Source organism: Vidua chalybeata, chromosome 9 (assembly GCF_026979565.1).
Source record: "Vidua chalybeata isolate OUT-0048 chromosome 9, bVidCha1 merged haplotype, whole genome shotgun sequence".
NCBI lineage: Eukaryota > Metazoa > Chordata > Aves > Passeriformes > Viduidae > Vidua > Vidua chalybeata.
Window position 1 is genome coordinate 7,554,190 of NC_071538.1, and position 25,526 is coordinate 7,579,715.

Sequence of the window (25,526 nt, forward strand, 5' to 3'; positions counted from 1 at the left end):
GAGAAAACAGCGGTGCGGGGCGGAAAGAATTAAAGCGAAGCCTTTAAAGTTCGCTGTTTGATTTTGCTCTGCCACTGGATTATTTGGAGGAAAGGGGTGTGGGGGGGAATAAATAAATAAATCTCGCAACCTGCCAGCTCTGCCTTCCCAACGCTCGCCAAGTCCCTGGTAGCCATTTTCATCTAAGGTACAGGAGGAGGAAAGAAAAAGGAAAAAGAAAGCCGAAAAATCTTTAAGAAAAAAGGACGCGCAAAAAAGGAACCAAGACAGGAAAACCCCGCGGAGCAGCGCAGACCGGGCCCGCTGCAGCCGCTCCGCACCCGCGCAATCCCCGCCGCTCGCTCCGCCGGCCCGCGGGCTGCTCAGTTTTTTTTTTCCTGTATTTTCCCCCCATTTGTTTTTTTCCTTCCCCCGCCCCCCCTTTTTTTTTTTTTTTTCCTTTTCTTTTCTTTCCTTTTTTTTTTTTTTTTTTTTCCCTTTCCCCCTCTCTTTTGCCGCAGTCTCCGTCCGGCGCTGGGCGAGTCCCGGCAACCCGCGCCGGCGAGGAGCTGATTTATCGCTGCTCCAGCCCCGGCTCGCAATTCTGTCACTCTAAATCACGCACATGCGGAGAGCGGGAAGGTTTTGGCCAGCTCTCTACCACCCCCCCCCCCCCCAAAAAATATTAAAAATTCAAAAATATAAATAACGGAAAGAAAAGGGTGACGGGGGGGGGGGGAAAAATCCAGGGAAGAGCCGGCGCCCCCCGACCCCCGCTGCAAAATAAAGTCTCAATAAAAGTGGCGGGGGCGGCGCGGAGGGCGGGAGGGATGGAGGGAGGGGGGCACCTGGCAGCCGCCGCGCCCCCCCGCGCCCGCCCCCGCCGCTCCCCGCGGCGCCTCCCGACCCCGGCTCCGCGGCGGGGGTTGCGGGGGGACCCCTGAGCTCTCCCGCCCAGCGCGGTCCTGCCTGCCAGCGCTGCAACCCGCGTGTACATGTGCGTATCCACATATGTCCCTATCCCATATGGATGTGGCTGTGGGAGGGTTACAGCTCCCGGGGCTGGAGCTGCAGCATCCGCCCCGGCGGGCGGCAGTGGGATGCAAACCCCCGGGCAGCCTCCGGCTCTCCCAGCCCTGCGGCAGAGGGGCTCTGTGCCAGCCGGGTGCAGCGACTGCGGTGCCCCGGTGTCCCAGCACTGCTCCCAGTGCCCATGAATCAGATCCATAAAGCCAAGGATCCCCCGGTCCTGAGAAATTAGGGTATCACGGCTTGGGATCGCAGCTTGGCCTCCCCCCACCACCTCTGTTAGGCCCTGTAGTGGCTTTGCCTGTTATTCCCATCACGTCCTTTAACAGTAAAGAAAAAAGAAAAACCCCTATGAAAAGTGTTGGTGGTATCACTATATCACTATATCACAGGGTTGACACAATCCCTGGGAATTTTGTCCCAGTGCGGGGTCCCCTTGGCCGTGCCCAGGGTCAGGACAGGGTTTCAGGGGAGAGAAGTTTCAGGAATGCCTGAATCCCAGCAGCTGCACTGGCAAGTCCCTGAGACTTGCACTGCTGAGCGAGGGAGGAGTCACTCCCGAGAGCAGGATGGTCGCATGCCGCTGGAGATGCTTACACAGCTAATAAAATCCGGGATAAGCCCCCCAGCAATAATGCAGCACACCGGGCAGGAGGCTGCAACTGTTCTCTGCCACTGCACTGCAGCATCAAACTGACTTACACGCAGCCCTCCTCGTTAAATTCAATAAATATCTCCAGATTTTCAGTATTGCTGAACTCCAGAGTTTGGTGCAAGTGACTTCTGCTCTGCTTGGCAAAGGGAACCTGTGGGCCGGCCTTCTGCATGTGCAACACAGAGAGGGCACTGAATCTCCATGGAAAATCATTCCCTATGGCTTAGAAAATCAGAAAGCCAGGGAGAAATGTATAGAGCAGAGGAAAACACTGGACACCTGAGTGGAAGGAGGGAGTGACCATGTCCAACTGCAGTCCATGTCCAGTGGAGACTCCAGGGAAGCTGCTTTTTCCTCCTCACAGCAGTGCTGCTGTTCCCAATGCTTTTGAGACACCAGGAATGTCACCTGGTGTTTCAAAACAGGGAAAGGACCAGTGCTGGTGCTCCCAGTGCCCTCCGGCCAGGGGACTGCAAAGGAAGCAGCATCCATACAGCTCCTTTTGCAGGGAGCCCCGTTCTTCAGCTCATCCCTCGGGGTGGTTTCATGACATCTTGGGAAGGCAGGCTTGGGAGGGGGTGGGGTGCCCCTCCCAGGTGCCCATCACACAGGTACCCCAGCACACAGGTACCCCAGCACACAGGTCCTGCTGGTGCACAGCACTCAAACACAGGGATCCCAGCACAGCACTGCACCTTCACGTGGGTACCCCAGCACGCAGTTACCCCAATATACTGCTACACCTGCCCACAGGTACCCTGCCACACAGGTAGCCCCGTACTCTGACACACCAGAACACCACTCTGCACACCAGAACACAACACATGGCTGTACTTAAACAGGGATACCCCAAAACACAGCCCCTGGAACTCAGGTACCCCATCAGCCCCCTGCCATGCCACATACCCTGCGTGGCACTGGTGTGGGCTCACCGGGGTCTTTGCTGTTCCCTGGAGCAGGTGAGGTTGGTACAATTTCCCTTTAATCCCAAACATCATGAGCCTTACTCCAAAGGCAATGCCAAAGGCTTAAAAAAATTCCTAGTTAACTTGATTTAAAAAGTGTGACTGTAGGAAATAACGAAGGTTGCTTCCCCCTGTTGCCACAAATTTGTATTCAGCCCACAGACGACAGCAGCGGGGCTGCGGCGTCGCTGGATTTCTTCGGAAAAGTTACCAGAGGCCTGCGAGGCAGCTGGAATTCATATTAGAATATTTTTAACGTGCTCTTACAAATACTTTGGCATACGCCTATTCCACTCCTTTTAATGATGTTGACTTCATTTCCTTTAATACGGGGCAAAAAAAAAAAAAAAAAAAAAAAAAAAAAAAAAAAAAAAAAAGAAGCTACACCAACAAGACTTAATTAAATTAATAAGAGGGAACAATAATAAATAATCCCAGTTGCGTTCCTGCACGGTTGCAAAACACACATCGGAGGGTCGGGGTGGTAACACCCAACAGCTTCCCCCAGACGAGATACTGAGACGGGCGCAACCCCTGGGCCCCTGCTCTCCTCGCTGCTGCCCCTTCCCGTGTGCGACGCGGTGACAGAGGGGGCTCGGGGGGCTCGGGGCGCGGGGGTACCCGGGGGGATGTTCCCGTGCCCGCGCACCTGGGGGGGTGTGTGCGCACCTGTCCGCGCGCCCCCGCCGCCGCGCGCCCCCGCGCCCGCCCCGCGGCGCCCCCTGGAGGCGGCCGCGCGCGCCCGGCGCCGCCCCGCCCCTCCCGCCGCGCCCCCCCCCCCAACCGCCTCAGCGGCGCAGCGCCCCCTCCCGGCGGGAAGCGCGCGGGAGCCTGAGGGGGCCGCGGGGACGGGGGCGGCCCGTGAGGCCGCAACCGGCAAAAAATACGGCAAAAGCGGGGAAAATGCACCCGGGTTAACGCCTCCGAGCACCCTCGCCCTGCTTTGGCAAGGTTCCCGTCAAGCCGCAGTGCGCGTGACTGATGTCGGCAGAGTCAAGCTTTCTCTGTCCCCCCAGCTGCGCGTGGGACTGGAAGGTGGGGTGTCCCCTATTCCTTCTTCCGTAATTCCAGGCGGTTTTGGAGGAGAAGAGAGGATGCAGATGTTACACTCCCCTGGAGGAAACCATTTCCCACCTTTCCCGCAACCCAGGCCATCCCTGGCCACCGTCGGTGGCCGGTGTGTGGGGCAGATCCCGGATCCTGGTGCCCTGCAATTGGCGCTGAGATCCTTCCCGTTATTTATCCAAAGGGTGCTTTGTCATGCAACCAAGCAGATCTCCCCTGGGAGAAAGGTGTGTGCTCAGAAAAACAGAAGATGGGCAGGTGGCTTCAGCCTGGGGGAACATTATTAGACAAGGACAGGTCTCTGGCTGATGGATGTGCGCTGCCTTCACCTGCTAATTCACACCAGCTGTTGGTATGACCTGTCTTGCCAATGGTCCTGAAGGTGCTTTGTCCCCTTTTCCACTCCTAACCAGCCCAGTAAGGGCAGGTCTGGTCACTTAATGCTAATGCTTGTAAGGGTTTCAGGACATAAAAGTATTTATTGTCTGTTCAGCATTAGTATTTTCAAGTTTTAGCTCTAAAATGCTGCAGACTCCTGAATAATTGCCTGTGAGCTTATGTCTATCACCTTCCTGTCTTCAGCCTCAGTGAAGCAATCCCTGTGCACTGGGACTGTTGCCTTGAAGGATGTTCCCTGTTATCTTCCTGAATGACACTGATGTACATACAAGAGGAGAAAATACTTCACATTAGAGGTATAGATGCACATATATACCACTGCGTTTCTGTAATTGAAACAGAAATGTTAACACTGATTTTAAAGGAAAACTCTGCACAGGATTTGTGATATTTTCCTTGGGCTTTCTGCAATTGACTTCCAGAACCTCAGGAGAAAACTCCAAACTTTAGGGATTTTAACCTGACGGAGAACTTTCCAACGTGCTCCACAGAAATGTTTCTTGGCTGCTTCTGTGACTGCCTCTTTTACTGGTGTTCACTGAGACAAAATACACATTTTTTTTTTTACCCAACGAGCACACTTTTTTTTACCCAAGTAATAAAATATGACACTAGAGGGCGGCCTGTTAATGTAATTCAATAATGAAGTTGCAGCGACTGCACGTGGAGACGCAGCACTGTCCCCTGCTTGGAGCCAGGGCTGTGCCTGGAAGCAGGTCTGGGAATGCTGCCTCCTCCTGCTCTGAGGCAACCAGCACTGCCCCAAGGCACGGGGAAGATCCTGAGTGGAATACCAGAACCCAAAATAATGACTGTTCCTAAGTGTGATTTTCCAGCAGACCCACGTGAGTGTGTTGTCTGATGTGTTCAACACTCAGGCCTGCTCAGAGAAGGATGTGGCAGGAGCTATCCTGTCCGTTCTCCCGTGACAAACCCATGTCCTGCTGCAAACCACGGCCCCAGCCTCGGCAGGCAAAGGACAGCGCTGCAGTTGCAGCCCAGTTTTAGCTGCCTGCACTGCAGTTCAGTGAGCACGGTCCCTGCAGGCAGCTCACTCTCAGGCTCTGCACAGCCTTCCCATGACTGAGGAGGTCTCTTACCATTCCAGAGACCGGTTTCCTTGTGTCAAATGAGGTTAATAGCTGCGTGCAATTTAATTAATTAAAGGCTGTGAATATTTTTAGAACGCCAGACGCAGTATGTGTCAGAAATACCAGGTATTATCTGAGTATGCAGTGCTGGCGTTATCAATATTTACATTTTGTACCGCCTGGAAGCAAGGATTTCCTGGTGGGAGGCTGCCAACAGCAACACTTTTCACCCCCAGATTTAGAATCTGTGTGTTAAGCATGAGCCAGCAGGCACAAGTGACATCAGGCAGAGGTAAGGCCAAGGACACAGGTGACAATACATTGTCCAGTGGCAGAGACTGGTGACACTGGAGGTTGTCACACATGGACCACACCACAGGCATCCTCAAGAGGTTTTGAGCCTACCAGAGGTAATTCAGCATGTTCCCCAGAGAACATTTTAAGCTGAACTTAGCTGAGACTTTCTTATTGTCTGCAGCAGGAATTGGCCTGGAGTTACAGTTGGAAAGAACTTAAATAAGTGGCCGCTTTCCTGAAAGCTGATGTTCCTTAGCATTTAGCAATAACATGTCCTCGGTTTTTGCTAGATTGCAAACGAGCAATTAATTCTTCAGCACTTGTGCAGAATACTTTAAAAATGGAAACATGAAAGTCTTCTATTAAAATGAAGTTGATAGTATGCACCTGCCACTAATGTACTGTACACTGTGTCTTCCACTCATTATAGTGATGATTTGGGTTGAGATCAAGTGTCATATAGTGAAAATCACTTCAACATGTGCCTGTTCATATGCATAAACTCCTGTGTACCAGATGGCAAAATATAATGACATCTTAAACAGCTAATTGCATAAACCTTGTAATGCAGATAATTGCTGAACCAAAGTATGAGTTAATAATTTCCCACTGTATTGCCTGGCTTGACACTAATTCTAAAGGAAAGTTGTGACAATTCTAACACACTAAAGTTCACCAAGCGGTAATTAAAACTAGCACTTAAAATCATTCGACTTTCAAACCCTTAATTACAATTCAGTGGAATCACTTTGTAGAAATCTAACATTTATAGATAGTTACATGATAGCTGATATTTCATCATCATCCCTTTCATGGTGGTGTTCTAAGGCAGGCTTCAGGAAGCGCACAGCTCTCCCTGGAAGCTTAAGGTTGTACTGGTTTCTGTACCAGTGGTCACTGGGAAACACTTGGAAAACAGTGGTCAGTACTAGGGGTTTTTCCATGGGCCATGCTTAAGGCAGTGTGGCAAGTAGTCCTTTTTAATCACCTGATGATATATAAATGTAAAATAAGCATCAAGGCACTGCAATGAAATGTATCAGGTTTCATAGCATGGGTTTAAGAATGGAATTGTTGTGGTTGGTTTGATAACACAACGTACTGACCTCAAAGCTGGGCCTCTAACACATCCTGAGCTGTTACCGTGTATTGGAAAAGAGGAACAGAAATAGAATTAATGATGGTAAATACAGTTTTAGGAGAAATAAGCCTTAGCAGACAAATGCAATTTCTTTCTTTGATGAGGCGCATCAAATAATATGATGAAGGTAAAGACTGAATGATAAAGGTCAATGAAGAGATGTGATATTCATTTTTTTATGGAGATTAGAATTAACACTGTGTGATATTCCGATCAAAAAGCATTAGAAATAGCAGCAGAGCATGCACTAATTAGATTAGGAATTGGCAAACAGCCTGTTAAAAAGTAGCTATGAATCAGGAGTTGTTATCAAACGAGAGAGTTTTACCAGGATCAGCATCAGGTCAGATGCTAGTCAATGTTTTCCTCAATGATTTGGATGTAAACACTGTAAATTCACAGCTGATAAATCTGAGGGTGACAGGAACATTGGTGGAGTGACAGACAGCGATGAGAATGACACTCCAAGTGATCTCAGTTGCTTCATGAGCTGAGCCCATTCAAACACAATTACTTTTAATACAGACAATATAAGATTATGCAGTTTCTAGTGCTCACACTTTTAAAAAATTGTTGGAAAACTGGAGAGGGTGCAGAAAAGAGCCACAGAGAGGATTTTAGGGCTGAAGAAAGTGCTTAATGGTGAAAGACTTAAAGCGCTCAATCTGCCTCGCTTACTGGAAAGAAGACTGGGACGTGACACGAGTGTAATGTGTAAGTATTTAAGTATCTACAAGATGTGTCTGGAAATACCTGCTGGATACGGACGTTTTTAATCTTTCAGAGAGAAATGGATAACTGCAAGTTGAAGTCAAACAAACTCGTGAGAATTTAGGGGGCTTTAATAGTCAGAGTAGCTAAAGGCTGACTTTCAAGGCACAAAGTGGATAATGTCTTTTTTTAAAATTTTATTTTCAAAGCAAGACCAGAAGTCGTGTGGTAACTAAAACCGAGTGAATGCATTTAATGCAGGGGCAATGGCACACAGTATGTTGTCATGTACCAAGGAGCTTTCTCTAGCCTTCAGTGCTGTGAGTCTGTATACATCAGCAGAGGTATTGCATAAGCATTTGGGAGCAGGAACGTACACCTGTGCAATGGAATAATCAAGTAATAACTAGTCTACATGGGCTCTCCAGACCCAGGCCAGGTGTGCAGATATCTCACATTCATATATCTCTAATAACATATTATTTTTAAAAAGAGACAGTTTGTGTGTGGCCAGAGCTACACAACCCCTGCAAAAAGCAGCCCCCAACTAGTAGATCTGTCATCCCTTTCCTGCCTCCTGGTATGAAATGGCTGATTCCTCAGAGCTCTTTGCCTCTGCTCTGTGGTAAAGGAGAAGCAGTGACCCCATCTCTGGACATCTTCTACCTGGAAGCCTGTTTTATTCACAGTGTGAATCAGACATTCCTGGATGGGACTGGATTACAGGCAGAATATTAGCCTGAAGCTTCATCCCAAGCCCCTTTTTCTGATACAATTCTGTCTCAGTAATTGATTACTGTAAGAAATGCTGCCAAACACTTGTCCTGCTGCTCACAGAGTTTCCTTCTGCTCTGGCCGTACAAATCCACCACAGCAGTTCCCCATGTGTTGCTTGCATCCTACAAACTTGCTCCTCTCTCAACACCCAAAAACCCTCAACAACTGTCAAAGCCATGAGCAGGCAGTAATAATTTCAAGACTCTACAGTACCACCGCATGGTGCCTCCAATTACAGTCCAATGTAATGCAGAAAGAAGAGAAAGCAGGGAGCTCATCCCATTTCCTTCAGCTCTGGCACATTCCTGGAGGTCTCCCATCTAAGTTCGGACGGAGCCGAGCCCCTGACCAAAGCCGGGAGCTAAACTCTATCAAATCAAATAGCACAGACAGTTCTCTGCAAGGCTCAGCAGAATCCTCTCTACCTTTTAACATATTTATTAGCCCATGAATCATAACTACCAGGTGTCTGTGTTACTAATTTTACAGACAGATGTAACTGGATCTGATATGGAATACCTTAATGCTCAGGTTTCCTTTACTGCTCCCTGGGGTCTTTCCAGCCACCCCTGCTGTGGATTGACAGCCCTTTCCTCTGTGGGAGCAGCACTGCCATTTACAGCTGGTGAGGATCAGGCTGTTTTCCCCTAGAGAAAAATGCTCCAGGGAAGATGCCATTCCTGACAGTTAAAACACTTTCAGTCTATACTAAGCATCCTTTTTAAAACCTCAGCTCAAGTTGATTGTGTCAAGCTCTGCAAAATAACCCCATTCAGCAGAGCTCACAGTGCATGTGTGGTACATGAAGAGATTGCACTTCTTTGTGTATGCACCTCCTAATTATTTACCTGAGGCAGTCCCTCAATTGTCTGTAGCTAGCTGGAGTTACAGCCTTCCCTCACACACTCCACCAGCTGCATTGAGCATGTGCCTCCAGGTGGTCCTGGGTGCTTTTCCCAAGACCACTGTTCTTCAGGGCAATTTCCGTACAAACCTCTATGAGATTCATGCATTTCATTCATTGCCCACATGTAAGTGCAGAATGTCACTGATGGTATTTCAGCCTATGTATCTGCACCATGACTACTACACACTGTCCATGGAAGAGACACTGATGCCTCTATAACAAACCAAAGCAAAAAAAAAAGACACTGAGCAGCATTATTAATTGATAACTGAGGTTTGAGGGACATTGGAATTGTCAGTGATAGCAAAGCCTGGACAGCTCAACAGTCTCAGGGACTTAGGCAGAGATCAGTGCAGTGGCTGAGGACCTGCCTTTGGCTTGCAGTGATGCTGGTGATCGACTCAGTGCAGAAAATTGTCCCACCAATCAACTCAGCGGCTTAAAATGAAACACAAGCTGAAATTAGTTGCTGGGGTGGATGTTATCTAAGAAACTTGTTTTTCTCTAAAATATCTGATAGATCCAGGATGTGGTGGTATGACATGATGGTGACTTATTTCTCAGTCTTTGAATATAAATTCATCTTCCTCTTTTCTTTCAATATGAAGAAGTCTTCAAAGTGGAACCTGGGGTAGATTATTTTCCAGAAGTGGATATCTAGAAAAAAAGGCAACATATGTTATTATATATCCTTACTGCTCCTTGCAACATTATTTTCTGCTTACGATTTCTAGATACTTATATCAATGCACTGATAGAGTGAAAACAATTTCTGATAATGGGTTTTATCAAAACAAAATTCAGTACTGAAAAAATAGCATGCATTTTGAGTTTTATTAGCAAATTCTGCCTAAATTGAATATCTCCCTATCATTCCCTTTTTAACCAAGATTCAGTAACATTCAAATAGTGCTAATGTAATAAATATTCACTAAAGAGGAACATAACTCAGAGTTCTCCTACCTGGCTGTGGTTGTTTGTGCTGTTCAGAGGAGGAGCCATCTTCTCATCTTCTCTCCTCTTCTCTCCAGAGGTTTTTAGGAAAGGATCAGCCATCATATTTTGCCTTCTAAAAATGCATGCCTGTCTTTGTCATGCCTCATATGTGCTCTGATAGCCAAAGATTTGAAGACAGACTGAAAAGTCTGTTGGTAGGTAGAGAAAATGTTCTGGGAGAGTGGGCCTCCAGATTCTGTTCTCCATGGAGCAGTTGCCTTCTGCCATTTCGCTGATTAAACAACCTTATAGTAAAATACAGTGTCATCTTAGAAGGGGAATTTGCTTTCAGAACTGGTCAAAATCAATGGAGATCTATCATTTCTCCAGATAAACACCCGGCAACTGATTTTCTTTACCCTGCCTAATTTGCCTTTGATTTCTAAGACCCTAAGGCACTTAGAGATCAGAAAATAGTTCAGTCTATAAAAAAGAAATGCACCTCTCCTCTTAGCATTGGCTCTCAAATTGTTCTTTCAGGCACTGCTATCACCATGTGTAATTACTTGCAGGTGTCAGCTGGAACATGGTGTCTTTTGTCTTCTCAAGTGCTTTGGCCAGCAGGGACCTAACAAGCTTTGGTTTACTGTGATTAATAGGTTGGCTGTTGGTCTAAATGACCCCTGGAAAAGGACATCCTGTAAGATAAGAGCTTTCACTGTCAGTCATATGGATTGCTTCACCTCGGAATGTTCCAAAGCACCATTGCTGGAACAGTTTGGACCTGGGTCTGAAGCCAGTGAGACTTTCATAGACATGCAGGACTCTGCAATAACTTGCAATTCAGTAGTTGAATTCCACTATGGGCATCAGAACAGGGTAAGAAACCGTGATCTTGATCACAATTAGACCTGATTTATACCCATTATTTGCTTATCATCTATTCCATATCACATCAATTTAGGTTCTTAATATGGGCACTTATCACAGCAGTGATTGCTGTCTGCTTTGTTAATTGATGATTTCATTGTTCATTGCACCTATTTATGTGTGGTTGTCAGGAAGGGTTTTGTTGTTTCAGCTATGTGAGCATAAGTAAGAACAGTTCTCCAAATCATCAAAAGGCATTCAAAAATCCTCAAAATCTCCAAAATGGGACTTTGAATTAGGTAGTAGCTTCAGGGGAAAATCTGAAGATTTCCTGCAGAAAGAGAACAAATTCTTTAGATATTTTTGGTGTCCAGCAGACTGGCTGCTGGAGCCTTCTCAGGTAGCAAGAAACCACTTCCAGGAAGTTTCTGCAATGCTCTGACATTTATACAGTGGCTGTCGGTCTTGCATAACCTCAGGAGCATCATTATCATTGACCTATTGTAGAGCTGCCACTATTTCATGTCCTGTGTTCTTCAGCAGAGCAATGCTTATCAGTGCATTTCTTAACTCACCTCTTGTCAGTAAGAGCTTTTTGCTATGTCTATTGTTTCTATTTAGGATATAGAGTAAGGGGAAGACAAAGAGGTTTTAAAAATTAGAGAACTTGGAGTTATGAGCTGTTTTATAAATTTTGGCCAGGGTTAATTTCTTAAAGATAATTCTCATTTTGTATTTTTTTCAAACAATAGATTCCAATGCTGTTTTAATTTTGCTGTTTCATTTTTAACCTCCATTATTTATCAATTTCTTTAAATTGTTTGGCTTGTTCACAGCACTCTTTAAGGCTTCCCCCCTTCTATTATTTTATTGTGGCAGTTGAAGCGATCTCTGTATAGTCAAACACTGCTTTATGCAGATCCCATTGGGGCTATTCACATATCCATATGTGCATGCAGTTCCCACTAATGCTTGTCAATGGGACTTAACATATGAGCATGGACATGAGAATAGACCCCTTGCTGGGCACTTGACTAGATGGGGATTTTTTTTTTGATGTTGATCCAGATCACTCACAGCAAACGTGGCTGTTATTAGAAATCACTGCACTTAACAGGACCACCGAGTGCAACCTCTCTTTCCTTCTTCCACATGGGAGCTGCTTTGGTGGAGCTTTTGCAGGCTTATGGTAAATATTTCTTAGACACAAACTGGAATCCAAGGCTGTTGCATAAAGTAGCTTTATTCTGTGTGGTCTCTTCTGTTTGCCATGAAACAGTTAAGTCACTCCATTAAAGAAAGGGCAGGTCTTTTAAGGAATTAAGTGGGACTTGGATATTTGGGCTCTGTCTGTGGCTCCACCTAGGCAGGATGGTTGGAGCTTTAACACTCACTACTTAGGAAAACAAATGGAAAGCTGAGCTAACTTTGAGCATTTACATTTTATTTCCATGTACCTGTTTTTAGCATCTTTTGTGGTAACTGTGGGCTCCCCACTCTGTGGGTATTCACATGCCATTCAAGTAATGACAGAACACTTTCCATCATGAAGTTGAAGTCTTCAATATGTTTTCTAAAACTGATGTATCTCTGCCATTTGTAATCCCACTCCACTGCAATTCAGGGAGATGCAAATGTTGAATCAGTATTTTTTGTTAACCATATGAAAATAATTACTAATTTCAGAGTAATTTGTAATGAAATTGTGTCCATGTCTGAAAGAGGAAATTACCACGTCAAGACGTGTTCTCTCAATCTCTTTTCTGCTAGGAGGTTTCCTGCTTTTAAGCCACACTTTGAGATTTTGGATGGTTGTTTTTTTTTAAATGTATGATCCTTGGAGAAGTTTACTGAGCTATAATTCTGGGTGCACTAGGGACCAATGAATTGAAGTAAAGTCAAACATGGGCAGGAAGCACAGTGTTTCAATAGCCAGCCCTTCAGGAATTAATTTGCTTAGTTTAAATCTTCACTTTCTAGCTTACTCCATGCTTTCACATTTTCCCTACTGGCACTAGAAGCATGAACAAGCCTCTAACAGAGTACCAGGATACAACAGTGTCTGTTTCCCAGAGATCTGGCCCTGATCTCCCCAGCTCCATTGTGGGCAGAACCTTGTACCAGGGCCAAAATCTTGAATTTAGTCCCTGTGGACATCAGAACTGACCTCTGGCTAAACTGGGGGCACACCTCAGGATAAAGCCAAATGAGAGCAATTTCGGCACACAGTAACTCACAGTTACCCATCTCCCAAGGTTGGTCAGTCAAGGTTGGCCAGTCTTTTCTGTTTTAAAGGTTGATTTTTGATGCTCAAAATTTTACTTAGTATTAACCACTAGGAGACATTTTCCAAAATTCTTTTTTTTTGGTCAGGCTGATTTATTTTTAGAAAAATTTTACCCAAACTAATTAATCTATCCTTAAGAAAGGTTCTAGGAAATATTTTTCAGTGTTACTGTTCTCATAGTTTGACCTGTAAAGCACTGATAGCATCCTGGTTTGAAAACAACAGCTAGGAGACTGTCCTACATCATCTCTTTCTCAAGGGCTGTTTTATGGAAGTCTCAAAAATCCATTGAATCTCAAAAGCCTTTAGAAACTTCACATTTGCTTGTGCTCAGCAAAAATTTTACAGCACTAAACTGCTAAAGTTGGAGCAGGTTTTACAGGGAAGAGGCACCATTTGGGAAGAGTGCACAGAGCCTGTCTTGCCATGCAGGGGTTCATGAACACCTTTCTACAATATTCTTTCAAATATTTGCTAACTTCTGGGTGCTCAATCTTGCATTCCCAGCAGTGTCCTGTGAACATCCCCACTTCATGTGCAATTAAATGTCATTTACAAAGCAGGTAATGAGTTAAAATAACCATGCCCCTGTTGCTTAGGAGGAAGTATGTCTCTTAGCTGGTACTAATGGATGGTAGCTATTAGTTACTCCTACATTAAGGTGCATTCATATTGAAATTTTGTACTGTCATTACAATGCATTTGATTAAAATGCAGAAGAATTACACATTAAATATCATGTGGCTGGATGGAAGCGTAATTTAGCTGAGTCTGCAGATGCAGTCATGCAGGTGTTTCTGTAATTCTGATTCACTTGGTAAAACTGTTGATGTTCAGTGGCCCTCAAATCACATAACCATCTGTGGTTCAGTTCCTTGTGAAAGGAATTCCTTGTGCCTTTTATCAGATATGATCGCTGGATTCCGAAGCAAAACTTTTGTGAATTAGGCAACATTTAAATGTTTGGTGTTTTGGGGGGAGGAGAGGTATTACATACATCAGGTATTTCAGCTTGCATTTGTTAACCACAGAGCTATTGCAAGAAGAGGATAAATCCTGGGGTCTTTGTGAGAACCTTGTCTCACTCCAAGGAAACATTATGCTCTCTTAAATAAGAAAAAATAATATGTAAGTCTGGATTGTGTCTGATTTGAAGTTTTTGAAACTAAACCAAGTTTTGTCTTATGCATCTCCCTAACAAAACAGTCAAGTGCCTGAAAAGCACTGAATGTGAGTTTTTGTAGGTAGATTCACATTTTCTGCCTAGACCTTGTATCAATAAATACAATCTTGTAAACTGCAACCACTGCAGCTTTAGTTTTCACAAAACACAAGATAATGCAAGGTACTTTCAGTGCGGAGCCAGAGAGCTGAGCCCAACACCAAGTGGGTCCACAAGTGCCAGCAGACGCTCCTCTGTCCTTACAGAGCTGCTCATGTCCCGTTTCTTTGCTAGACTGAGAACTTCTCCAAGGCAGGAAGCCACCACTGGGAGCAGAAGATGAGGAAATAGGAGCAGATAGGTCAGGAAAGCAGGGACAGAGCTTACAGGAGCTCGGTTCCGTGCAAGGGCTGTGACTGTGGGGTTGCAGTGCAACTCACTGGTGACCTTCCTGTGGTGTTTTCCAACCCATACGTCTTTCCAGGCTGGACACATCCAGCCCTTCACTCCATTTGGAATCAGGCTGACATAACTTTTAGAGAATCACAGACTTGATGTCATCAGAATACAGTGTGAAACAATCAAGATAATGCGGAGTTTTGTCTAGCAAGTCTTTCAGGGTTGAGCACAGTTTGAAAGAAAAAAAATCAAGTCAGAATCACAGGTGGTTTCCTCTTTACCTCAAGGGTCATTGTGTTTACACATTTAGAAAAAGTGACTGAGTAATTCATAAGACTTTTATTTTTAAGGAAAAATAAAGACCTCACAAGAATTTTAGTCCATCAGCAACATATGGAAATGAGAAAAATCTGTCCTCAGTTGATGAAATATTTATTTATCATTGAAATCCCAGACATTTGCATCCAATGTAAGGGCAAAACAAATCTTATGCATAACCTCCTAGAAAATTCTGTTAAAAGCAGTTTTGGATACCTGTAAGTAATTATGCTATCACATTCTCTAACGGATTTAATTTGGGCCAAGTAGCAACTACTGTATGTCCAAAAAGATAATGAATTAAAGCAATGCTTTGGCATATCCTCTTTCTGAAATGTTAGCAGCCTCTCAAGTGACTTGAAAAATGGGCTTCAATAAATGGACAGGAAAATATAAGCAATTAAATTCAATCAATAAAGCTGTCCTTGACCAAAGTCCAAACATTAAAAACAACTCCAATTGAATTATGAGAAATCCTTTTCTGATTTTAACTAGATTAGTTTAATCACATGTGCAGTGAAGATGCGTGCCATCCCTCACTAAGTTTATGGAAACAAAAAGCTCCCTACTGCTCCCTGTCCCTCACTTCAGCCCAGCTCTGTGTTTCCTTACGGAAGAGCTTTCTTCTGATGAACAAGGTCACTCAAAGGAAAATGGCAGAGCAGGGTTCCAGGTGACAGGGTTCCAGGTTTCCAGCCTTCTCTGCCTTTCCTTCACTTCCACAGAACTTCTTGTCCCCATAACTATTCTGTCCCTTTATTTCCTTTTATTGAGAAACAGAAACATTTCCAAAACCCTGAAAAGCTACTCAAAATGTAAACCTCTCCCAAGTAAAAAAGTAACTGGAAGGTTTTGATACCACCTATTCCTCCCATTCTCTCTTCAGCTTTTATTCTAATATACTGATATAGCTGAGGATAAATGCACTAACAAAATCAGAGTGCTCCAGATTATGGTAAGAATGTACATGCTCACAGAGATAAGCAAATCTGATAATAGAAATTATTTGAAAGTAAAAAAAAACAAAAACCAAAACAAAAGAAAACAAAAGAAAACAAAACCAAAAAAACCCCAACAACAACAAAACAAAACAAAACAACAAAAAACCAACTCAGAGACTTCTGGAAAAATATTTTTGCAACAATCAGTTATTTCCCAAACGATTATGAATAACAGAGTATGTTTGGATTCAAATCCTCCCTGAGAAGTGCAGCTCAGTGTGGGAATTTGGGGATTTCAAACTCTGTGCTGGAGTACCTCCCTGTTGCCTCAGAGAAAACAGGAGTTCACCTCCTCCCTTCCCCAGGGAGCCAGGAGCAGCTGACAAATAACTTCACAGGAGCCAACCAGCCTTTAGCTGGGAATCACCATACAAGTCTACTCTGCCTTCAGGAGATCTGAACCAGCAACACCTGTGAGCTAAACACTGCTTGGCTGGTTCTCTGAGCTGACCTGTACAATGAAAATAATCTCTTATATTCAGGGGGACAATATAAAGTGAAGTTATTTTAGATCTGACTTTTCAGCCACAAAGCACTTAAGATATGAACTAGGTGGATCTGGGGAAATAATTCATAAGTAGCCAAGTGTTAGTTGAACTTTTACTCTTGGGGGAATTGAGGTTTTTCAGCAATTCCTTCCAAAATGAAAGCTGAATTATGACAAAACTATTTTCCTCAGATAAGGGACAGTGGATCAGAAGCAAAGTCATTTCCTGTCCTATAAGAAGAGAAGTAAAACCAGAAAGAGGGAGGAAAAGGGTTGGGGACACTGGGTTTGTTGGATTTCCAGGATGACTCTGGAGACCTTCCCATGAATGCATCCCCACAAATGCTATATCCACATCTTTAATGGATCCACATCTTTAATGGACACACAGAGCCAAGTGTGACAAAACTTAATATGAAATATTATAATAAGACTAATATCACAAACAAATGCCTGGCAGTGCAGTTCTGAGAATAGGAAAACTCACACTGATGAAGTCTACTACTGACTTCATCTTGACCGCATTGGCTGATACTTCAGTAATGTGTCAGGAGATCAAGCTGAGTAGAAAGACACCTGAGAAAAGCAACTCCCTTCCTGTTGACAGCAGAACCTCTGCCTTGGCCAATTTCTAGCTGTTTGCACACGTACTGGGAAGCCCGAGGAGCTTGTATTCCCTTAGCAACCAAAGTTGGCACCTGTGGTATTTGTTTTCAGCGACTGACACCAAGAGTTTGAACTTACATCTGTTTTACTGAATTATGGTAAAACAGTCTTACTAACTGCAAAAAGCAGCTCTCATTTGGACAATGCCATCCAGATCCTTTGCAGCTTGTGCTTCCTGTAATTTCATTTCACATCCCACCCAGAAATTACAGGAAACTGCACAGCACAAGAACATGGTAAGTCTTGTGCAGGCTGGGTCTTGACAGCTTGACCTATTCCCAGCTTCAAAACTTGCCTATGTAGAAGTTTTCCTAATGTCTTTTATAGTTTGTTCGTAAAAGATTGTCCACGTGGTGCCTTATCACAAACTGTGGAATGAGTCCAGGAGATGGCAACAACATGAACTGCTGTGGGGGATAACAAGGACTCTGTTATGACTGGGAACGTTTGCAGTACTATAAATAACTCTATCAATATTGTGATAATGGCACTTTAAAGAGGTCTATTTTACAAGTGTTGAATGTAAGAGAGACCACAGCTGTGCTCATTAATTCTGAAGTATGCTCCTCTCTATGTACAATTTGCAGGTGTAACAATAGGAGTGTTGACTCAGTGCAGGTCTAGCTAATGTTTGGATTAAAAAAAAGGTCACAGTAGCATGATTAGTTCTTAACGAGTCTTTATTGTATTTGGCAGAGGGAAGGCAAATGATGATAGTTTAATTGAAAACAATAAAAGTAAAATGGAACTTTGTTACAGAATTTAGCTATACGTAAATAGCTTCTCCCCCCCAAAGAGCAAGTACCGTAATTGACAGCAGTAGATCTTTTGATAATTAATTGCAGTAAATTATCACTTGGCACAAAGAAGGCATAATTCTAATTAATTTGCAACCTTTCCAGCATAACACTGAATTGAAAATGGCACTGCTGTAGTTTTTTTTGAAGCTAACATAGAACAGGAGTACAAACAAGATTGTGATGCTTTCTTGTGCTTCCCTTGTTTGGAATTGAACCCGGGAGATTCGGTCCTCTCCATACAATTGCTGTACCTCTCAGGGATGACCCAAATGGGCAGGAGTTTCCTGCACAGTCAGGATAAATCTGCCACAGCATGGGATAATATAATTATGGACAGAGATCCAGGCAGAGAACGGGTTTAGCTGGGGCTTCTCTCAGACACCAGTGCCTCGATTTGAGGATAGTCAGGGCTGCAAAGTGTCCCTTTCACTGTCCTTTAAATCTAGGCTTGGTTCAAAGTGAAGGTTTGTGGTAATGTGGACAGGCCAGACTATTTAAACAAAGCTCAGAACTGCAATGTCTGTCAAATCCATCATTTAACTTACAAATGAATTTTTTTACCTCTGAGAACACAAATTCCCCTTGGCAACTGCAGGGCAGAGCTACATGGGAAGTCCTCTTGAGGAGGTGTGATGGAAAGAGGTCTGTGGAGGCAGCCAGCTCACAGCACTGGCAGCTTTTAACTCCAAGGACTGCCGGGATGCAGTGGCCAACAAATCCATCTTAAGCAGGATGCTCAGTGAGTGCTTATGGATGAGGTGCTGTTCCTCTCTTATCATGACCAGAGTTTACAGTGAAGGTCCCCAGCTAATGATTTGTTAATGGCATTAAGATCCGGGCCCCAATCTGTGACTTTGCAAACAGCCCACAACTCTTCTGTGCCTCAAAACTTTTCAGTGTCCCTGGGAGATAATGTTTACCTCCCGCACATCAGTGTTGTGAGAATAAATTAACTTTGGGAGAGTATGTTGAGCTCCTTGGAAAACAGTTACTAAATAAGTGCAAGTATTATCATATATTAAATCAGATCAGCTATTAAAAATAAGAACAAGTCCTCAGATCTGTAGTCTTCGCTACATCAGTTTCTCCCTTCTTTGCTGATTACTGTTAGCCTTGATAATAATGAACTCAAAGACGATATTAACAGCCTAACCTATACTATGATTTAATCTTGATTGCCACAGATCAAGGTTTGATTTAATTGCTCTAGAATTAATTAGGAAGAGAAACAAGTTATAAAAAAGAATTTTCTCTCTAAATAAAGAAACTGTTTACATTCAATTGGAGTTCATGTTGGAACAAATCATTAAGCTATAAAAGATTACATCTGGGCTAGAATTAAAGTCAAGCCGATTCATTAACCCAAATGGTAGCGCAGAGATTACTAACATGGTATTTCTGCTTTGGTGATCAAAGGATCAAGGATACATGACCAGATGACCCTAATTGAAGCAATCTCCACTGAATTTTGTAAATGAACTTGAAAGTACTCAGAAGATAGTTCTGTCAATGTGGAGAATAAATTTATCCTGGTAGCCTTACTTTATACATAAGGAAAAGGAAAGAAAAGATAATGGCAATATAGCAGTACTTTATGAAGTACATAAAGCAAGAATATTTTCCTTGAGTTATGGAGGAACCTTATCCAAATTGTTTATAGTTGTCTGTTACAGCTTTTGAAATAAAGGGAATTTACAGTCAAAAACTTTGTTGCTATTGCCCTATCAATGACCTCATCACACCTGACCTATAGGGAGTATCTTCTGCTAGGTTAGCCCATAAATCAGCCTGCAGGCAAGGCCTTTCCCTCAAAAGCTGAATTAGGTATGATAGTTTTATTGTGTGAGCTACTGTTCACTGGGGACTGAGTAGAATCTGCTGCTCGTATTTCACTCCAGAGTGCAGGATGGATGAACTCCAGCCTTGGTCCCAATGGGAAGAGTCCAAGTCTGTGCTTCACTGAACCCCTGAACCTACAGACTCTCAACTCATCATTGGGAAGAGCTGCAGATGCTTTGTCAAGATAATGCTTGGAAGCATAAGCTCAGTTTTTTTCAAGTTTTAAATAAGAAAGATTTGCTTAAATGCTGGAAAATGATAGCAGTGTGACTTCTTTCAAAAGCCTGGTATAGACATTAGTGAAATCCTATGTATCCCTCTGTGGACAATCAAGAGTCACTGAGCATAGGAACTTCCTGAAGAGGGAGACTCTGATTCTTGGTGGAAAGGGGAGGAATTGGATGTGATAACTAGTGATGGACAAATGTCAGGGCTTGTACTTGTTTTGAATAACCATCCAGGAGCTTTGATGCATATCCAAAGCTTATTTGGACCTCCTGGGCCTGTAAATATTAGGATGGAAAATCTTGCAAGAACAGGCTCTCTCAAAAAGTTTTTTCTCTTTTGGAGTTTGGGCAAGTATTTTCTTGTCACGCTGTAGATATAACAAAAATAGTAATGACAAGACATAAGACCTGTTCTTTAAGAGTACTTCATCAAGTCTAAATCAGGAATAAATATAAAAGCTTCTCTTAAAATGCTTTCCACATCTCCAGAGCTTCTTGTGGTTAAGAGGGACAAACTTTTAAAGTAAATGGGGAGAAATATGTCTCAGTTCTTTCTGAAGCTTAACTGCACTACAGACCTTTTGAGTTGGATGCTTCTGTCATTTAATCCACTTTGGTACAATTGCTTTTGTGTATAAACGTACATAATAATGCTGCAGAGATTTTTGGATAAATGAGTTTTAGATCAAGGTAGCAGGAATACTGGCATCTTCTGAAATGCTGTTTGTGTGTATGGCCATTAAATGAAATAAACCCTACCTTTCAAAGGCCAGGCTTTCCATGAAATCTCAAGAATGTTTAAAAAAATTTTAGATGTGTATGTACCCATGTACATTTCCCTCGTTCTCCACAGGCACAAAGTAGATAATAGCTGCTGAACTTTTTCAACTGGTTTTGTAGAGGAGCGTTTTTGGTTTGCGCACAAAAAATATAACTAAAATAAATATAATATATATAATGTAGTATAACTAAAATATAGTAATGCAGAATAACATTTCCTTGCATGATAAAGAGTAGTCTCCTGAAGCTGGTAGAGGGGTCTGGCCTATATCTCAGGCTGGAGTGATAGAAAGTGGGCACCCTTCTGAGAGCTCTTTCCAGAACTGGCTGGAGATGAATCAGTAAGTTCAGTTAGGTTTGTTTTTGGAAATGTGACCAAACTCCTGAAGCCAGGCCTGACCTTCCTATACATTTGTTTTACTATTGGCAAACAGTTAAAGTCCACACAATTTCTGAAACAGCAGCTTAGGCAGGGGAGCGTTCCCCGTGACTGAGTAACCTTGGAGGACACCTAAACCTGAGGCTCAGGCCTGGTGCCAAGGCATGGGACAGCACCTGCCCCCCTCAGCACTCAGTGCAGACTCTAAGCACAAAACCTGCTTTGTAAAAGCATGCAGTGTTTTAGAGAAAGTTCAGTAAAACATGTCTGTTGATTAAGCCCACCACTGTTTCGGGTACAGATGTTATTTGCAGGTTTGGAGGGGAAGAGGTGCCCTCCGCCCAGCCTCTCAGAGAAAGGATAAAACCAGTAACCTTTTCACCGTGGTAGCACAGGCTGGTGGGAGAGGCTGAAAGAGAAGATTCTCCCCTATGTTGGCTGGAGGAGAGGAATTTGGTTCTTCCAGATAGAAGTTGCAGGGGCAGATGCCCCAGGTGAAGTGCTGCCACTCCTTTTTCCTAAAGATCATTATGAAATAATGATGGGGAGACAGCTGAAAGGCTTAAAAATTCTGGTTAATCTTTTGGCCAGCTCACTTACAGAACCATAAGCATCAAGAGTACTTTAATTGAGTCACAGCAGCACATGACAACTAGGGTGGCAGCAAAACCTGGGGAGGGAATTCTTCTGAAGACCATGCTGGTCACAACCAAATCAACTTCTTTTCACAACAGAATAAAAACCCCTTGTGTCTTTTACAGGTTGAGTTTGGAAGAGCTCTGAGAAGGACCCCAGCAGGTGGGGTTCACTGCTGAGCAGGAGCTGAGCTGTAATATGAGAATTTATGGTTCCTCAGTGCTGGGAAAGAGGCCAAAGCCCTTTGGAACCCACTGCTAAGAACTCTTAACCTGTAGTCCACCATAATCCCTACATGGACACAGTATCCCATAATCATTGGTTAGTTATTCTGGATGTTTGTTAAGAAGCTGCAGCCTGCTATTTCCATCTACCTCACAGGCTGAAGTCGCTGAGTGTCTGAGCCAGTGGACCTGGCCGTGTTCCTCTCCCGTGGCAGCCAGTGACCTAATCCAGCTTCACGTCCATGGGAGTGTCTCTGTTGACTCCAGCAGAATCTGGCCAGGGTTTTGGGGAGCTGGCAGAGCACATGGAGAGCAGCACACTGGGCTCTCCCAATGAGCACTGCAGCTCCTGTGTGCTGAGGGAGATGCTGTATGCCCAGGGAGCACAGTTTGGCCTCTTCATAGTAGCAACATCTAAACATGGGATGGCAAGTAAATAAACCCATACGAACCCAGCCAACGCACACAGCAAAAATTACCATCCTGTTCAGGAAGCAACAAATCAGGTCGCACATCGTTGTCAGAACTATTTAAATTGTCATTGGCCGTGTCACCCTTTCTTTTTTTAGCTGCCTCAGTAAGCCATGTTTTGGCATCTCTGTACTCAGATGGATATATCTTCAGTAGTGCACATGAAATCTAATGTGTTAGTAACTTGGGGAATAAATTTGCATCCAACACTCCATTATTTTTATCTTGTTTTTCTCTTTAACCAAGTCACAAAAAGTCTACACTTCAATCTCCAAATATTCCAGAACGGTACAGCAGAATTAGGCAAATTAATTACATATTGACATAACAGCACTAAGAATAGAGATCTCTACAGAGCTTTGCAAAAAGAGGCTTTTCTACAGATGGAAAAACTTTTACACAGAGTTAAAGTTAGTTCTGTAAAAAAAAAACCCAGAAGATAAAACAAGTAGTTCAAGTGTCTGCTCATGTAATCAGGCTTGGTTCCTTGGTTGTTTTTTTTCCCCAGTGTTGGCTTTTGGCTGCCTCAGAATTGTCAAGTAGACTCTGGAAACTGGTGGGGCAGTGTGAAGATAAACCTTGCACAGGATTTCAGGCATTCAAGGGATAACACTGGCTGAGGTGCTTAAATACCAGATCTAACCAACATCCAACTGAGGCCTTTAATGGAATCAAGGTAGCAGCTCATCACTGGGAAGGCTTTGGTTTGCTGCCATCCAAGAACAGGCACAGAGCAAAAGACCACCCTTGTCCTCACAACCCCCCCAGCCCTGCAGGTAAATGCAGAACAGAGATGAACAGAGCCAAACTGACACACAATATTTGTTAATGGAGAGTTTCTAGATTTGCACGAGTGGATCTATTCCTTATTTCGTCTTCCCCTGAGGCAAGCCCCCTTTCCTTGTACTGTCAGAGAGCAGAGACAGCAAGTAGGATGAGCTGTTCACTGCCATTCTTACATTCTGTCCTAAATTATACTTCCCTATTTTAGGTAATAAATGGGCAATCAGAATGCAGTTTGTGTCTCCTTAGTGTTTCTGACCTGTTGGGTGTACTGGAGTTTCTCTGGCAAAGGGACAGGTAATGTACCCACTAACTAATGAAGGACATCTAGTGAGAGCTCTCGTGTTTCTTAAAAAATAATCCTATTAGTAATCATACAGATAGCAGAGTCAGACTTTGAAATCATTCCATCCCTACAGGGAACAGGTCTGTAGAGGTATTCTCTGTGTGGAGCAGGATGGGTCAGTCCCAGTGCCTCTTCACTTTGGGGCCTCTTGGAGAGCTGTGGTGGGGTTTTGTGAGGTGTGAGTCTCACACCAGCCACTGCAGCTGCAAAACACTGCCTGGGTCTTTCAAAGCAAGCCGCTGCACAGCTGGGCAGTATTCCTTACATTGTTCTCAAAAAAATCTGAAGTATCTTGGGAGAGGAATCTGCATGTTATGCAGGAGGAGAGACAGGGGGCTGCCCTGCCTGTCCTCAGAGCAGTCACCTTCCACACACAGCCACCTGTCACAGCAGGGGTGGCTGGGCAGGGAACTCTCTCTGCTCCTGCCAAAAAGTGATGCTGGGCAAAGAACCTTTCCCTTTGCCTCGAGAAAGCCAATGGATAGCTGATCTCAGCCAACTGTCTGGTGACTTCTTTATTTCTCAAGGCATGGTGTTTTCAGGTGTGATAAGTAATCAACCCATTTCCTGAAGGCAGCTGAAGGCTGGGAGTGTTTGTAATGAAAGTCCAGACTCAGTTTTACCGCTGCAGTATTTTTACACAGTATTAGTAACACAGTTTGAGGGAACTCTGTAGCTGAGAGAAACAGAAGACTTTTCTGTCTCTAAAGCAAGATGTGTATCAAATATGCAGTCACTGCAGCTGTTTTTAGAGATTTTCTGAAATACATTAGTTGTATATTCTCAAATATCCAGCATTTATTTTTAGTCAACTTTTTGAAACTTTAGTAAATCTTTAGTGAGAATTTTGCTACTTGGCCTCCAAAGCTGCTGGAGAAGATGTGTAGAGTTCTAAAGGACAGGTGAATATGAGCTACCCTGGAACTGCAAAAAAGATGTTTTATCTTAATTGGAAATGCTAGAAAGAATAATGTGAGTTTTAAAGAACCTGAAAAATGCAGGAGCTTTTAAACCCCACACCTAACCCCCCTGGACTTGATTACAGATATCTGATGAGTTAATGTATTCAATCTTTGGTCAAAAGGTCACTCCACTGAATTACAAAACATATATAATTTTTTTTTTTTAATACACATGGAATATTACTATATCTATTACTCTGATCTTCTGAATAGCATCAATTGTAATGCTGTAACAATCTGTGGGGGTGAGGTTTGAGCTCCTTGGAGCCAAGTCCAGGCTCTGCCACTGGCACAGGAAGATACCCAGACTGAGCCATCAGAGATGGTGCAACTCGGTGTGACAGACAGTAATAGGTGTCTGCAGCCAATATGTAGATGTTAAAAATAATAATTGAGATAAAAAGCACCTGTTCCAAACGGATAGCTTGAGTTGGAGATGGTGAGATAATGCCAGGTGATTGCATTGTACCCCAAGGAAGCGATCCTGCCATGGGAAAGATGGATTCCTCCCTGGAAGTGCCCTCTCTTCCCTGACTGCCAAAGCAGCTGAACACCTGTTTCAGGGTTGACATCTAGATGTTAGGCAGTAAAATGCAATGGAGGTGAATCCACCCTTCATGTCCAGATGAGACATGGAATGTACATTTGATGCAAGACCTTAACAGAGATCTACAAACAAGGCTAATGCACAGACCAGTAATTACAAAAATCATAACTCTTAGGATCTGGATGCTGCACCTCTCACACCCCAAGCCTCTGAATCTTGGAACAGGAACCTTGAGCAGGATTTTTCCGGGTGTTTAGGTGTGAAATCCTGTCAGTTTCAAGTGATTCGTTCAGCTTGCTGTCAATCATTTAAACATCTAAACGCTGCTGGGATTCTTTCTCTTAAAACTCTATCTCCACTTCCCTGTTTTGAGCACAAGGATAGCCTCTA

At 43.8% G+C, this 25,526-nt stretch overlaps 2 long non-coding RNA genes across 2 annotated transcripts in view; one reads left to right on the plus strand and one right to left on the minus strand.

Annotated features, from left to right (window-relative positions):
- Window positions 1-3,428: 3,428 nt before the first annotated feature.
- LOC128792574 (uncharacterized) lies at window positions 3,429-4,708 on the plus strand. Its single transcript, XR_008432449.1, has 2 exons — window positions 3,429-3,663; window positions 4,276-4,708. It is a non-coding gene; the product is annotated as an uncharacterized LOC128792574 (long non-coding RNA).
- Window positions 3,677-25,526, minus strand: part of LOC128792575 (uncharacterized) — a 145,770-nt gene continuing 123,920 nt past the window's right edge. The window contains exon 4 of the long non-coding RNA XR_008432450.1: window positions 3,677-4,348. This is a non-coding gene — a long non-coding RNA (uncharacterized LOC128792575). The remainder of the gene's footprint in view (window positions 4,349-25,526) is intronic.